Below are 16,902 nucleotides of genomic sequence, written 5' to 3'. Positions count from 1 at the left end.
CAATACTTGGCTGGATTATGTGTTGGAGGGAGGGGATTCGGCAATGGGCATGGTTCTAGGGGCTTCAGAGGCCCTTTCCTAACCAGGACCTTCAGGGTCGCGGACAGAGACATGTAAAGTGGAGTAAACACCCTCTGGCCCCGAGGTGAGTATTTTGCGGGTTGTGAGGTGGGTACGGAGGTTCCTGTAAAGGGTGTGGTTGTTTTTGGAGTGGTGGCGACCATGCCCACATCAGAGGTCCTCGCAACTGCACTGCTACTGGTAGCTACATTCGAACTGCGGGTGAAGGTCCTCTTGGGCTGCTCCCTTCCGTGGTCGATCAGACCTTGTTTCATAGCATCTTCGATCTGTATCCCAATCTCGTGGAGATCAGCAAATATGGGGAGGGGTAAGACAATCATCTTCTGCATCAACTTCGATTGCAAATTCTTGACGACCATTCTTATCTGGTCCTTCTCAGTCAGCCTAGTGATCATCATAGAAGCCTTGGCTCTCCAACGGGTTACAAAGTCAGAGAAGCCCTCCTTCGGCTCTTGTCGAGTTGTCTCGAGATCACGAGTTGTGACCTCGATTTGCGTGCTGTATAAATATTGAGCGACAAAAGCTTCAGCCATCTCTTCCCAACTCCTTTTCACTGAATCCTCCAACTTGGTGTACTAGATGGCCATGATACCCGACAGGGTCCGACCAAAGAAGGAAAGTTATTGCAATCTAGAGAGGCCTATTGGCCGTAAGATATCTGAGAACAACCGCAGATGTACCATAGGATCTCCAGAACTGTCAAAACGGTCTATATGTGGCATCTTGAACCGGTCTGGCAATGTCACTGCCGAATCCGTGTAACCATCCTTTATGTCTGGAATGGAGTTAACGCCCTAAGCCCTCTTGAACAGCTTTTCTAGCGTCCTCACTTTTAATGCAGTTAGATCCACTTCGAACTCGAAAGGGGCCTCAATTAGGTAGACCTGTGCTTTGGATCTCTGAGGTGGAGTGGGATCCAAGGGGATGTTCGCATTCTCCTGGACATTGGCTGCAGGGGCGAGAGCCCTTGGTGCAGGAATTTCAATTGGGGGTGGATGGGATGCAGAAGCTGCCCCCTATTGTGTTTGTTGCTGTTGATGTAGCCTGGCAATGAGTTTAGCCTGTTGGGCCACGACCTCGGTCTGGCAAACGGTAACTTTTGCTTGGCGGGCAGCATCCCGCTGCATGGCCTCCATAGTCTGTTGGAACTGATGTATCATCTCTTCCATATTCATACTGACCACAGCGGGCTGATCTATCTGTTCCAGTACATTCTCTCTTTCTAAGGTAGAAGCGAAAATCTGAGCCCAACTGCGCACAGGCGAGGTAGATAAAGACCACTGAACTGGAAACTATTGAACTGATGACCTGTGCTTAACTAACCTTGGTCTAGTAACCGAGGGTAGCAAAATGAACACTGGTTGTCTACCAATTAGATCCTCAGATCGGGAAAGTCTCATTCCTCTAGTCCAGATTGCTCGGGGGAGATTTGCCTTTTCGGAAGCAATTGTGATATACTACCTTGCAAAAAAGAAAATAAAGCAAAAAGAAAAAAAACATCAATCAGGAAACGAATAGCATTTCGGCTTAGATGGTGACAACACACAGTTGTAATCATAAGCTGTAAAATCTGTACTCAAACACTGATTTCTCCTCCCCAATTTTCTGCCTCAAACTGATACCCAGACTTACAACTGATATATACATTCTCTATAGAGGCACACTCTAAAAGCACATATCAAGTAAGTGAGAGCCAAAACACCCCTATGGTGGGGTAGGGTTTCCCTATCTTAATTTCGTCAGGAACTAGAGGTTCGCTACGCAAGCAAACGGTTTCAAACAACCTACATTCGGATAAGCAACCTATTCTAGTTTGGAATGGTCTCTATGGCTTTCGATATGCAACTAGGTTGATTGGTCAAAAGGGATGCCTCAGTAAAACCAAGGTTTGTGTTCCCATCGTGGCAGAGCCCGTAACCGGTCAACCTTATGGCATGCTTTTCCAAGCCAGCCTCCGGCAAACCGTTCAGGAATAGCAGACGGCAAACACTGTGACTTAGGCGCACCAATGCAAACGCAATGCAAAGAAACACATAAGTGTAAACAAAACAACATATCATGAGTTCGAGTCAAGTTCTCTAAATCCCCAGCAGGGTCGCCAGAAACTGTACACCGCCCGAACTTCCTCCGCGCGCCCCCCTTTTCGGAGAGGGCGCGAATTAGGTTCTAGTTACTACAGTTTGGACTCCTGTTACAGTTCTGAATCTAATCTCATAAAGTGCAATGTAAGACTGATAAATCACCAAAGAGTCCAATTCGGCAAATCATTTTGGAAAATCAAATTTTGAATAAAAAAATGCCAAACTGGACTGCTTTGCCAGATTATAGAGTCCCCACCTAAATATTTTGTTTTGGGAAATTTAGGAAACCCTAACTCGTGCCAAAGGCCACGTGTCCGTCATCACCAAAGTTGCCTTGGCTCGGGAACTTGGGTACGAGGGGGGAAGGTCATGAAATGAGCACCCCCACTCGCCCGATCAAAGGATCGGCCTCTACTAAGTGTGGGGGCCGAGTATTATGAGTCGTAGAGCTTCCGGATAGTCGAATCTGGGAGAGTCGAGATTTGAAGCACTCGGCAATTGGCTCGAAAGCTCAAATCCAACCCTACTCGGCCAAATAGCCGATTAAGCAAGGGGCCGAGTGAAGATGGGTCTATTATAAAATGTGCCAAATAGGAGGTTGGAAGTGGATCTAATCTCGAGGCCTAAAGAAGAAAAGATATAAATAGAAGAAACATCAACCAGAAGGAGGTGTGTGAAAATTGCTGCGCTTAACTTAGAATACAGGCAATCTTGAGTATTGAGACTAATTTGTCCGTCGGAGTGCTAATTTCGACACCCCCAACCAGAGTGTTCATCCCTTTTTAGCTGGCTAGAAGAGGATCACGAGCGTCCTCGAAGATCAAAAGAGTATTTCCAAAACCACTTCTCCAAAACTGGCGCCGTCTGTGGGAATACTCAAACACATCCATGGCGAGCGTAACGGAAGACCCTCCGATAGTCACTTATGAAACCACGCAGAGAGACGACCTCACTCCATCAAACATGCTTGGATCAGAGACCATCCCCGTCAGACGCGCTCTGAACTTCGCCTCACCCTCGACTTCAGAACATGAAGCAATGCAAGCGATCCTGGAACAAGTAAAGCAAAACAAACAAAGATTGGAGAACATGATCGCAGAGAATGAACATCTCCGTCAGGATTTGGCCTTGGAAGTGGCGAAGTCCAAACAAGCTGCATACCAAGGCCCGAAACGACCCGTGAGGGCAGCTAGTCGATGATCTCGAGCCCGACAACAAGATATTGATAGCAACTCCGAATCATTATCCTCGGAGCCCAAGAAGAAGGGACGATCTGAAATTTCCAGTTCTTCTGAAGAGAGTCCCCGTACAAGGCGTAAGCGAAGAAGAAACAGCTCGGATGACGATCAACACGATCCTTTTATACGACGGATTGCAAAGGTAGTGCTACCCAAGAAATTCAAAGCACCGTCATTCACCTTGTACGACGGTAAATTGGTACAAGATGGTCGGCTACAACAGTACGTCTGAAAAGGCAACCCAACCAAAGCAATAGCCTTGACACAGAATTCACATTCACTCTATGTGATCCACATGATATACAGCCTGCCAATGTCATCAGCGGTGCACGCGATTCAGTCGAAGTCTAACCCTCAAGAGAAACTCACTTCGGCTAAACAGCCCCATGAAGCCGAGGTTATCACTTTTGATGATTCGGATTTGGACGGAGTAACACTGCCCCACATTGATCCCTTGGTAATTGAGCTACGCGTAAACTGATTCACAGTTGAGCACGTACTCATTGATCCGGGGAGCACATCGGAGATTATGTACTACAAGACATTCACCAAACTCGGCTTCTCCAAATTGAATCTCTCTCTGGCCCTTTATCCACTATTCGGCTTCAATGCCAATCCAGAGTACCCGTTGGGGAAAATTAGACTTCCCGTTTGAGTAGGTTTCCGAACAACGGATGTGGGATTCTTGGTCGTCAAGCTGCCGTCACCCTATAATCTCATCATGGGGCGATCCTGGTTGCATACTATGCGAGCCGTGCCCAGCACCTATCATCAGCTGCTCCACTTCCCGACAGAACGCGGTATTGAGCAAATCCGTGGCTCCCAAAAATTGGCACAAGCATGTTATCTCCTTGCTGAGAAAATGCCAAAAGAACTACCGGTGAATTCCATTGAGTTTCCAGATCGAGAAAACCTCGACGATGTTGGGCGGCTCCTAAATGAAAAGGCAACGGAAGACTTAGAACGTGTTCAAATCGATGGAAGCCCAAACAAGTTCTTTATGGTCAGCGCCTCCTTGAATCAGGCCGACAAACAACAGCTAATATCTTTCCTGCTCAGCAACCTCAATGTCTTTCCATGGACTCCGTACGAGATGACGGGTATAGATCCGTTTGTTTCACAGCACCATTTGAATATCGATCCTAAGTGCAAGCCGATCAATCAGAAAAGCCGGCGGTCAGCCACAGAGCACACTGCCGCCGTTGTTGAGGAGGTTGACAGGCTGCTTGACGCCGGAGCAATTAGGAATGTGACCTGCCTTACATGGCTCTCTAATACAGTGGTGGTGAAGAAGAAAAATGGGACTTGGCGAGTTTGCATCGACTTCACAGACCTAAACAAAGCCTGCCCAAAGGATTGTTTTCTTCTTCCCAGGATTGACCAGCTTGTAGATGCTACGGCGCGCCATCAGCGTATAAGCTTCCTTGATGCCTATAGAGGTTATCATCAAATCACTATGCATCCGGAGGACCAAGAGAAAACTGCATTCCTCACCCCAAGAGGAACCTATTGCTATAAAGTAATGCCTTTTGGGTTGAAGAATGCAGGGGCAACCTACCAAAGACTGGTCACCACCATGTTCAAGGAGAAACTCGGCAAAACTATGGAAGTGTACATTGACGATATGGTGGTCAAGTCCAAAGAAGAGCAGAATCATATAGCCAATCTGGAAAAGACATTCGGCATCCTACGCAAATATGGAATGAAGTTGAACGCTTCCAAATGTGCGTTTGGTATTGGCTCTGGCAAATTCTTAGGCTACATTGTCAGCCACAAAGGAATCAAAGCCAACCCAAGGCAAATCACAGCAATCCTGGAGCTCGGCTCCCCTAATTCAGTAAAAGAGGTTCAAAAGTTGATGGGGATGGTTGCCGCACTCAACAAGTTTATCAGTCGGTCCACAGATCGCCGCCGACAATTCTTTTATACACTACGACAGGGCAAGGCTTTTGAATAGTCCACTGAGTGCGAAGCCGCTTTCAACGGCCTAAAGACCTACCTCCGCTCAGTACCACTCCTGACAACACCCTCTGTTGGCAACCCGCTCATTTTGTATCTGGCAGTTTCTGACCGAGCCGTCAGCGCCGTATTGATAAAGGAAGAGCTGGGAGAGCAGCGGCCAGTGTATTATGTGAGCAAGGCAATGGTTGACGCCGAAACACGCTACCTTCCGCTGGAAAAGCTCATCCTAGCCCTAGTTATGGTGGCAAGGAAGCTCATGCATTACTTCCAGGGGCATAGCATTGGGGTGCTAACAGATTATCCCCTCCGATCAGTACTACGCAGTGCGGAAGCATCTGGACGTGTTTCAAAGTGGGCTCTGGAACTTGGCCAATACAATATTCAATTTCTACCCAGAACCTCAATCAAGGGATAGGTGCTTGCCGACTTTATCGTCGAATTCACTGGGGGCCTTGCCGACTTCAAGTCTGATGTCGCCAACTTCAAATCAGATGAAATTCGATCGAAGTCGAATTGGAGGATTTATGTTGGGGACAACTAGCAGTTGTATTGTGATGGATCATCCAATCAGCGGGGCAGTGGAGCTGGAGTTATAATTATGACCCCCGATGGCGCAATAATTGAGCAGGCCGTCAAGCTCAGCTTCAAAGCATCAAATAACGAAGCCAAATACGAAGCCCTTTTAGCCGGTTTGCGGAATGCGCATATTCTGGGTGCTCGACGTCTGCTTGTGTTTTGTGACTCAAAGTTGGAGATCAATCAGCTAAAGGGGGAGTACGCGGTAAGAAACGACCGTATGGCGGCCTATATGAAAACGGCCAATTCCCTGTTGGCAAAATTTGACCATCATGAGTTGAACCATATAACACGTGATCAGAACACCCATGCAGATGCCTTAGCTTGCCTAGCCTCTGCAATCAACTCAGAGATTAAACGGACCATCGAAGTAGGATTCATCCCAGAGCCAAGCATTGGCCCTTCAGAGGAAGTCCAAATCAACATTATAGAATCTGCACCAAGTTGGGTGGATCCCATTGTTGCATTCTTATCTTCTGAACAACTCTCAGAGGACAAGAAAGAAGCACACAAGCTGCGAAACAAAGCCATGCGATACTACTTGGATCCGCAAGGAAAGCTTTATAAAAAGTCACTCTCTGGCCCATATTTGGAATGTGTGCACCGGGACAAAGTCGAGGAGCTTCTGACTGAGATACATGAAGGCAGTTGTGGTGCCCATTCTGGCGGACGCTCTTTGGCCCATCGAGCTATAACGCAGGGGTATTATTGGCCGACAATGAGAGCGGACGCTGAGTGTTATGCAAAAAAGTGTGAACAGTGCCAGAAATTCTCCCCATTAAACCATCTGCCTACTGAAGAGTTGAACTCTATCACCAGTCCTTGGTCGTTCACCCAGTGGGGGCTTGATATCGTAGGACCATTGCCGAGGGCCCCAGGGAACACGCAATACCTGATCGTCGCAACAGATTACTTCATAAAATGGATCGAACCAGAGGCATTAGCACACATTCGAGATGCTGACGTTAAGTTCTTTGTGTGGAGGAACATCATAACACGATTCGGCATTCCCAGAGCTCTTATCCCAGACAACGGCACCCACTTTGATTGTGGCGTATACCGAGAGCTGTGCAGCAAATATGGTATTCAGCCTTACTTTTCTACGCCGGCTTACCCCCAAAGCAATGGTCAAGCCGAAGCCTCTAATAAATCCATCTTGGACGACATCAAGAAAAGGCTGGAGAAAGCCAAAGGCAAATAGGTCGAAGAATTACTGAGTGTACTGTGGGCTCATCGAACTACACCGAGAAGATCGACTGTAGAAATGCTGTTTGCCCTATGCTTTGGGACCTAGGCAATCTTACCCCTGGAGATCGGCCACCCGACACTCAAGTCGCAAGTTTTTGATACGGGCCGAAATGACATGATGCTGGCTTTGGATTTGATTCTAATCGAAGAACGAAGAGACCGAGCCCTTGTGTCCATGGCACGGTACTAGCAGCAGCTGGCAAAGTCGTATAATCAACGCGTTCAGCTGCGCCGCTACACACCAGGAGAGTTGGTCCTGAAGAAGGTGCTCTCAGCTGACAAGAAACCGGCCGATGGAAAATTGGGTCCTAACTGGGACAGCCCCTATCAGATCGATTCGATTATTGGAGTAGGGGCATATCGGCTCAAAGACATGTCAGGAAGGAGTTTGCCACGACCTTGGCATTCCACGCATTTACCCAAATTTTATCATTAACCCGACTTGTGGGACATGATGCTTGTTTCGAACTGTTCGCCATGTACATCTCTTTTTCTGTAATAACAAAAATTCCCATTCACCTACTACAGAATCTAGTTCAAAGATGTTCTGTTAAAGCCTCTAGATTCGGAGTGCCCTTCATGGATGTCACGATTGGCCAAATAAAGTCTTCGGATTCGGAGCCCCATCGGCGAATGACTACTTTGGGCCGATTAAAGCCTCCGGATTCGGAGCGCCCTTTGTGGATATCATGATTGGCCAAATAAAGTCTCCGGATTCGAAGCCCCATCGGTGAATGACATCTTTGGGCTGATTAAAGCCTCCGAATTCGAAGCGCCCTTCGTGGATATCACAATTGGCCAAATAGTCTCCGGATTCGGAGCCCCAAATGACGTCTTTGGGCCAATTAAAGCCTCCAGATTCGGAGCGCCCTTCGTGGATATCACGATTGGCCAAATAAAGTCTCCGGATTCAGAGCCCCATCGGTGGATGACGTCTTTGGGCCGATTAAAGCCTTCGGATTCGGAGCGCCCTTCGTGGATATCACGATTGGCCAAATAAAGTCTCCGGATTCGGAGCCCCGTCGGTGAATGACGTCTTTGGGCCGATTAAAGCTTTTGGATTCGGAGCGCCCTTCGTGGATATCACAATTGGCCAAATAGTCTCCAGATTCAGAGCCCCATCAGCGAATGACGTCTTTGGGCCAATTAAAGCCTCCAGATTCGGAGCGCCCTTCATGGATATCACAATTGGCCAAATAAAGGCTCCGGATTCGGAGTCCCATTAGCGAATGACGTCTTTGGGCCAATTAAGCCTTCAGGCCGTGCGTAACACAATGATGTCGATTAAATCTGGCCGATCAATGTCCATTTACTCGTCTGAAATACGTTTATTCAAACATGTATATAATAAAACACATGCAAGCACGTATGTGCTGAGCAAAAATTATAACAAAACATTTAAACTAAAGTTCTTTTTTATTCGACTAACCAATAAATACATAATTCTAGACGCGATCCGCATTTGAACATTACAACGAATATTTTTATTCGGCTTCGCCCTCATCATCGCTCTTTTCAACTTCAAAGGCGGAAAAGGGCAAATGATCACGATGATCCAAGCCACATAAGTTGGAATCGACACCTTTTGCTTGGAGAGCCTCCGCGGCCTAAAGAGCCGCGATCCAACCATGCTTAAAACCCCGATTCTCACATCAGCAAACCTCCTCAGCAAGTGTCTCTTTCGTTTTGTCAATCCCAACCTTCCGACCAGCATGGAAGCCCTGCTCGTAACCCTTGGCCCTCGCATTTTCTACGGCAAACATGCTTGCCATATCTCGGTCGGCGATGGCATGACTCAATAGCCGTTGGGTCACCCTCTCGTCCACAATCAGGTTAGATTGACCCACCGCATGCGGATTGGCGACTTTAACCTTCATAAGCTCCCTAAGCTCGCCCTCAGCTTTCACTACACGAGCCTCCGAACTGTGGACCCGTTCGTCCATTTTCTCCATCTCCCGCCGCGCGGCGCGCAGACGCATGCCGACTTCGTAGACGGTGTACAGCCCCTTCACCGCCCCACGAATACCTTCTCGAAACACTTCAAAATCTCATCATCCAACCATCGATTGTTGGACTTCTGGTGGAAAGATCTGTCGAGCGAACTCGACCGCTACGCCCGGATCATTGACGATGGAATCTGCCTCAGTCATCGGTTTATTCCCTACGAACACCGCAAAACTCAATGGTCGTGGTGTCGCGTCTGACTCATTCATCGGTCGTGGTCGTGAGGAGCTTCCCCGTTGATGCTTCTCTCTTCGGGGTGATCTGCTTCGACAGCTTGAAGGTTGACGTTTTTCACTTTCCTTGGACGTCCTTCCTCCCGTACGCGCAGGCTCGCTGCTGCGATTCATTGCGGTATCTAGCTCAGCCAACGTTCGTCCCTCTCCTCTGCTATTGAAGAACAGTCTGTTTGACATTCACCCTCGCCCCAAGCTAGTTCAAATCAAGTCTGAATAAGAATAAATGGACCCACTGGCGCAAACTCACCCCATTTATTCGTAGGTATGTGCCACAGTCTCCAAACGACGGATGCCGATTGATATGTGCCACAGTCACTTCATGCACTAATTTTTGGCTTGGTAAAACGGCCTAATTATCTAAACGACAATTATGGGAGAATGCCTTGAAGTCCATGCACTGGTTGGGGTAAGGGCAGATTTATTAATCTAACTAGCTGAGCATCTTGGCCCCATGCCGATTGATATGTGCCACAGCCACTTCATGCACTAATTTTTGGCTTGTTAAAACGGCCTAATTATCTAAACGGCAATTATGGGAGAATGCCTTGAAGTCCATGCACTGGCTGGGGCAAGGGCAGATTTTTTAATCTAACCGGCGGAGCATCTTGGCCCCATGCCGATTGATATGTGCCACAGCCACTTCATGCACTAATTTTTGGCTTGTTAAAATAGCCTAATTATCTAAACGGCAATTATGGGAGAATGCCTTGAAGTCCATGCACTAGCTGGGGCAAGGGCAGATTTATTAATCTAACCGGCCGAGCATCTTGGCCCCATGCCGATTGATATGTGCCACAGCCACTTCATGCACTAATTTTTGGCTTGTTAAAACGGCCTAATTATCTAAACGGCAATTATGGGTGAATGCCTTGATGTCCATGCACTGGCTGGGACAAGGGCAGATTTATTAATCTCACCGGCCGAGCATCTTGGCCCCATGCCGATTGATATATGCCACAGCCACTTCATGTACTGATTTTTGGCTTTTTAAACGGCCTAACTATCTAAACAGCCTAATCATCTAGTCGACAAGTATACAAAACGTTTTATCCAAAACAACAACCAAACAATTCCGTTCATTAGTAATAGTAAAGTACAAAATGAATTTTCATTAAGTAAATTGGGCACAAATTGTAACCATTTTACATATGAAAATTACTAAACAAAAAGCTGTAAAAAGGTGAAAATTACACGTAAATCCTAAAACAAAAACAAGAGCCACCCAAATTAGCCCTCGGAGTTAGACTCCAGCGGCTCAACATCCACTTGCTCGTATGAAATTGGCGTAGCCAATGTCACATCAGCAGTAGCAAGGGCATTGAGCCAGCCGTGTTTAAATCCCCGATTCTCAAATTTGGGGACTTCGTCTACATATTCATCAAAAGTAGATTTTTTCCTAGCATCAAATGCACTGGAAGCCTTCAGGTCAGCTGTTTCCTTCGCCACCTTCATCTCTTCCAACTCAGCCTCTAATTTAGAGATCGCCTCCTGGGCCAATTTAAGCGCGTCGTCGCTCGCATCCGCCCTCTTCTCGGCGACTGATCTCAATTCTTCAGCATTGCGGGCTCTCTCCATCCCGGCCTCGGCACGGGCACCCTCTGTTTGCGCCCTACTCCTTTGGCCCTCAACCTCCACTTGTAAATGGCCAATTAGCTCGACAACATCGTGATAGCGACAGCCCATGTCAGCTATCCTTCCGACGACCTGCAAAACAGGAAGTTAAGAACAAAATAATATTTGCATAAAGAGAAAAGATAAAGTCCAGATATATACCAAAAGAGCCGATTACGTGGCCAACCCAATTGCAACTAGATCAGGCTCTGCCCGAAAAGCCGCCTTGTCGACAGGCAGTGAAACGAACGTCGCCAAGCTGAGTGCAACTGCTGGATCTTTGATTACCGAAGCATCGGAGGAGATCAGCGTATTTTTTATCTTGGGCTGAATAACAAAAGGTACAATCACATCCGACACCTCCAAACGAGGTCATTTGTCGGCGCAGTCTTCTTCTGAGTCGGCCTCGACATCGGCAGGGCGCTTGTCCACCCTTTGCTCAGCTTCTACACTTGCTTGCACAAAAGGTTTCGCCTCGATACTTCCGTTTTTTACCGTCCCCTCCTCAATAACAGTCAAGGACTGGGACTAAGATTTGGCAGCCCGAATCTCCTCCGCCCTTCACCGCGCGGCCATCCTTTCCAGGTTCGCCTCCTTGGCAACTTTAGTGAGGCTCAACCCAGCCATATCCTCTAACTATGCGCCAGGAAGGTCCTCAAGACCGTGAAAAATATCGTCAAATGGGCGGTCCTCTCGACCCAAAGTGGACGGAGGATCAACCGAATTGAGGCCGGCTTCTTCAAATGCTAACTTCAAAGCCTCGTCAACCTCAGTTTCGGATTGGTCTGACTCGGCAGCCTCAGCTACTTCCGATCGTTCCGAGTCTAATCCCTCGCAACCGACTTGCCTCAAATTTCTGAAATCAGTCAAGATAAGGGTGATAAGAAACTCCTCACCCTTCAGAATTGGGATGTTTTCCACCGCCGAAATGGTCGTATAAGTCGGCTCGTAGCGGAGCAGAACATGGGCCGCCCTCCCCTGCTTCTGAAGACTCGGTCGGCCGAAATACTTGAGCGCAATCTTGATTTCCAAAAGGACGGCGTCTTCGGTCGAGGTCAAGACCATAACATCATCGACTCACTTCCCAGAGCTGGAAAGCATAGTCACTAGTTGATGGTCGGTGTCTTTGGCCCTAAGGAAAGAACGCCCGTGCCGACCAGAAGACTTGGCCAAGACGTAACAATGCCGAATAGCGGGAATGCCAAGGTTAAGCCCAAGGCGGCGGTTTAGTGCGATAATCCCCATCACGATCCTAAAGAAGTTGACGTTGGGTTGGGAAGGGATTAACCCCCAATGGCAAAGCACGGCCCTAAGGAGTGGGTGAAGGGGGAAACGGACCCTACTCTCTGCGATTCATAGAAGAGGGAAGACGATCCTGGATTCATCAACCCTCTCCATATCGAGGGTGTCGTCTGCCACAAATGACAGACGGACATCATCAGGAATGGAAAAATGGCATGAGAAGCCAGAAATTCGATCCGGTGAGAGGAAATCTTTTAAATGTTTCGTCATTCCCCCCGCCCAATAGGATTATGCTAAGCCAAAAAAAAAAGCAAGGAAAGAGATTCAAAGTAGAGAAGGAGAGAACTTACTAGAGGCGAAGGAGATAGAGAAGAGTAGGAAGTTGCAGACGTAGTTCGGAAGGTAATCCAGTGATGGGCATCTAAAAGCGTGTATGCATTTGAAAAGACATCAAAATTTTTAATCACAATAAATAGAAGTGTACGAAGAGGCCGAAAGTTGAAATGATAACCAAGAAGCGTGTGTACAGACATTTGCATTGGAATACGGTCAGCCGCCCAATTTTGGCTCTGACTCTTCGAGTTCGAAGCCAAACACTCCAGCCAACTGTCGTTAGTGGAGCGCTTGGGGGGCAATTGTGGGGGCCGAGTATTGGGAGTCGTAGAGATTCTGGATAGTCGAATCTGAGAGAGTCGAGATTCGAAGCACTCGGCAATTGGCTCAAAAGCTCAAATCCAACACTACTCAGCCAAATAGCCGATTAAGCAATGGGCCGAGTGAAGATCGATCTATTATAAAATGTGTCGAATAGGAGGTGGGAAATGGATCTAATCCCGAGGCCCAAAGAAGAAAAGATATAAATAGAAGAAACATCAGTCAGAAGGAGGTATGTGAAAATTGTTGTGCTTAACTTAGAATACAGGCAATCTTGAGTATTGAGACTAACTCTTGCCACCACTTGCCACCGCCACCGCCACCGCCACCATCACCACCACCATAAACCACTGCAAACTCTAGCCACCATCGTGAGCCTCTCATCTTACATGCACTGCTATCACCATCTTTGGTGGCCCTCCTCAACCTTGCCCTACCCTCCCTCACCATCCCCTTCGCACCTCCGCCTCTACCGAGTCCTCTCTGACACCCTCCTCGCGACCCTTGCTGCTCCACCTACAACACATCAACATCTTCACATTCCGATGACCACGATATAAAGAGATTCATAGAGAGAGATCACGCGACCAGGGTTCTAAAATAAAGAGAGATCACTGGAGCCTAGAGTTTCGTATAGAGAGAGAAGGGTTACGATTATGATTTTGATAAAATGAAGGGTAGTGGTTGCAAGGGTGCTAGAGAGGGGCTGAAGACTGAGTTTGCAATAGTGGAAAGCTTATGGCAATGAGGATTTTGCGGCGATAGAGTTGCAGCAATAGTGGTTTGTGGTGGTGATTACTAGGGTTAGGTTTAGGAAGTTAAAATTTTGGTAGAAAAGATAAAGATAATTTGGTAACTTTATTTTAAGACAAAACTGTAACAAAATAAATTATTATTAAGTGTGTGAACAAAGAGGAAATATGATGTGGAAATAGAAGCTCCCTAAAGTTGAAGGATAATCTAAATAGAATGTTAGTCAATTTAATAGTCAACTCACGGGTATGGGGTATTTGTAAATTTACAATAAACCGAAGTGAAGGACAGAGTAATATCAAAAAAAGGAAAGAAGGTCATTGTTATTTTTAGAAATTTCAGGGGAAATGCCTATAATTTACCCATATTAAAATGTTGATTTTTGTTTTTTTTTTCTATTTTATTCATCAACAGAAAATCTAGTTTAATATTGATTTGCTAAACCCAAACGAGGACTCCTCCAAAACCCAAACTCTATGATAAATTATTTTTTGTTCTTAGAGCAATGTCTTGTGGTGCTCTAACTTGATATTCATTAGTTAAAATATTAAAATTATATGTTTTTTGTTGAGTTTTTAGAAAATAATTTGACAAGTGTCAAGTAATAAATATATCAGTGGCGATACAGACCCCCTCAGATTCTCACCCCCACCACCCCCACACACACGTGGGGGTTGGTGAGTGGGGGAGAAGAAAAAAAAAACAAAAAAATTTTTTTTTGACCAATGAAAAGCAGAGGGGGTCGTGGGGGTTGCTTCCAAAAGAGGGTCTAAGTCATTTTTGTAAATATATACATATTTTTTGTGAACTAAAAAAAAGGAGTGTTTCTTGGAGGCATCATTGCAATTCCTAGGCTTCGGTATAATGGCCAGATTTACCCCAATTCAAAGGAAGGGACCCACTACTGGGATAAGCAAGGAATGCACCAACTCTTAGCATAGGAGGCAGAGTCACGACCGGAGTACACTATGGTCAGCATCACCAATAAATGAGATACTAGTTGTACCCCCTAAGAATCAAGCCTTGCTCAACTGTGTGAAAGGCCAGCATCTTTCCATGCCATCATTACCACCGGTGGAAATTAATAAATAATATTAGATAATACTTCAACATTGGGAAAGACTAAAATATGTATACCACATGCACCTTATAATTAAAAAAGAAAATAACATAATTCCATGTTTTCTGAGTCATAACAAAAATAAAAAAGTTATAACCCAACACCACATGAAACATAACTAAATATTTCATGAATCATAACTAAAATATTATCATAATTAAAGAAGAAAATTAATGATAACTAAATAAAAAAATAACATAATTATAGATATACATGATACACCATTTTAAAAGAGTGGGTATAGTACAATTTCTTTTCAACATTATTGTGCGTACCGGGTTCCGCACTAGATGAAAGTGGATCGGGGCTCCGCGCTCAGTTGAACTGTCCAAGGATTGAGGTTCCTAATACAAGAAGCACCGTAAGAGCTGCCCGGCCGGGGTTGGCCGGATAACCCCTCCAGTGTGGGAATCAGTGATCGGAGAAGAGAGCTGAGTTTGTAAGTGAAAGGGGTTCAGCTTGGAATAGTTCAGTTACCTTCAATGTGAAGTGAGTGAAGTATATATATGGTTCCTTGCTTACTTCTCAAGATGGTTTCATGGAGCTTTAGTGCTGCTAGATTTTTCTTTAGCATGGCACTAGGTGAGGGACCACCTGGTAATTGTCAACAGGTGTTTATACTCATTGTAGTCATGCTGATAACAAACCTCATTCTTCTGGTTTAACAGGTTCCGTGATTCTAGGTGTAGGGGACCAGCTGAGGTGGCAACTTGCACATGCACATACTCACAACTTCCACGTTTCTCTGTGAGGTTCCCTCAGCTCGGTACCTTCGCGCCCCAGTTCGGCCCTATGCAAGGCTTTCGTTGGGATGGGCTAGTCCATTTAGATATCTTAGTGTGGGCTTGGCCCACTTTAGTTCGGCCCGAAGATTAGGTCTTGCAGCTCGGCCTAGCCTAGCATCGCAGTTGAACTAGCCTTTCCACTACGGGTTGAGCCCAAGTGCTTGAGGACTTGGGTAGCCTGTTGATCATGGAGTTGGGCTCAATTGGCTTGCCCATATATTCATCTAACCCACTTGGGTTTGGGCTTTAGTGGATTAGGTCGGCCCAAGGCCTGGATCTGACCCATTTTATATTCAGCCCCTTCATTTGCCCCCTAGCTAGCGCTAAGGTTCCCCTTGGGGAGAGCTATTGTTCTGCTCTCCAAGCGTCGCGTCGCTTCGATTCTGCTCCAGTTCGGCCTTCGTGACAGTTCAATCCTGACACACAGCCCCTGCATGTATCCTTTCATGGTGACACGTGGCGACGCGGGATAGGTGTGCAAAGATAGTGCGTTGATTCTATACCGAATGTCGTGCTTTGTCTACCTTCACGCCGGCTGGTGTAATTAATGCTCTGGCTATTAACCCAAATCCCTTTATCTACTTTTTCATTCCTTTAGAGAGTTTCAAAGAAAGAAGAAGAACCCTTCCCATTCCTCTGAACCAGTCTCGTTGGTGCTCTGCTCAGAATTTTATGCCGCCGGTCTTGCTACCGCTGCTCTAATCTCTGTAAGTCCTCTTGTGATCCTTCTTCTCTTGTCTTTTTCTATTTCAATCATCTTGTCTGGCCCTTGCGCCGTTGTGTCCCACACTCTGTTATCTGAGTTCTACCTCTGTCCCATTAGGTTTGTTAAATGTGGAAGTTCCGCTCACTGGTTGATACTCCCGAGGCCATGGCCATGTTCCGCCTCGACTATAATATCCCCAATGACGTGACCCTTTCGCTAGCAAAGGTTGATGCCAAGTGTATGGGCACTAGGAGTACCGTCGCCTTTCCAATTGCGACCATCGTCGAGGGAGGGGTTCGGTTTCCCCTCGACCCTTTGGTGCGCCGATTTCTGCATCAAGTTCAGTTAACCCCAATGCAAGTGTCTGTGAACCTGTTACGTGTCGTCTGTGGTGTGTCCGCTCTCAATAGGCGGTTAGGTTTGAACCTTGATATCTGGGATATTTTAGGCTGCTACACTCTTTCGCTCAACAAAGACCACAGTACGTATTACCTGCGTGTTCGTTCGATCAACTGTCATCTGGTGACTAGGTTGCCCGATTCGAACAAACACAACAATGATTTTCTGCAAGTTGGTGGCAGCTGGGAGTTCCCTGTTGGGACTGA

This window comes from Camellia sinensis, chromosome 12, assembly GCF_055761805.1.
Source record: "Camellia sinensis isolate YWXY chromosome 12, ASM5576180v1, whole genome shotgun sequence".
Taxonomy (NCBI): domain Eukaryota; kingdom Viridiplantae; phylum Streptophyta; class Magnoliopsida; order Ericales; family Theaceae; genus Camellia; species Camellia sinensis.
Note: the sequence above shows the minus strand (reverse complement) of the source record.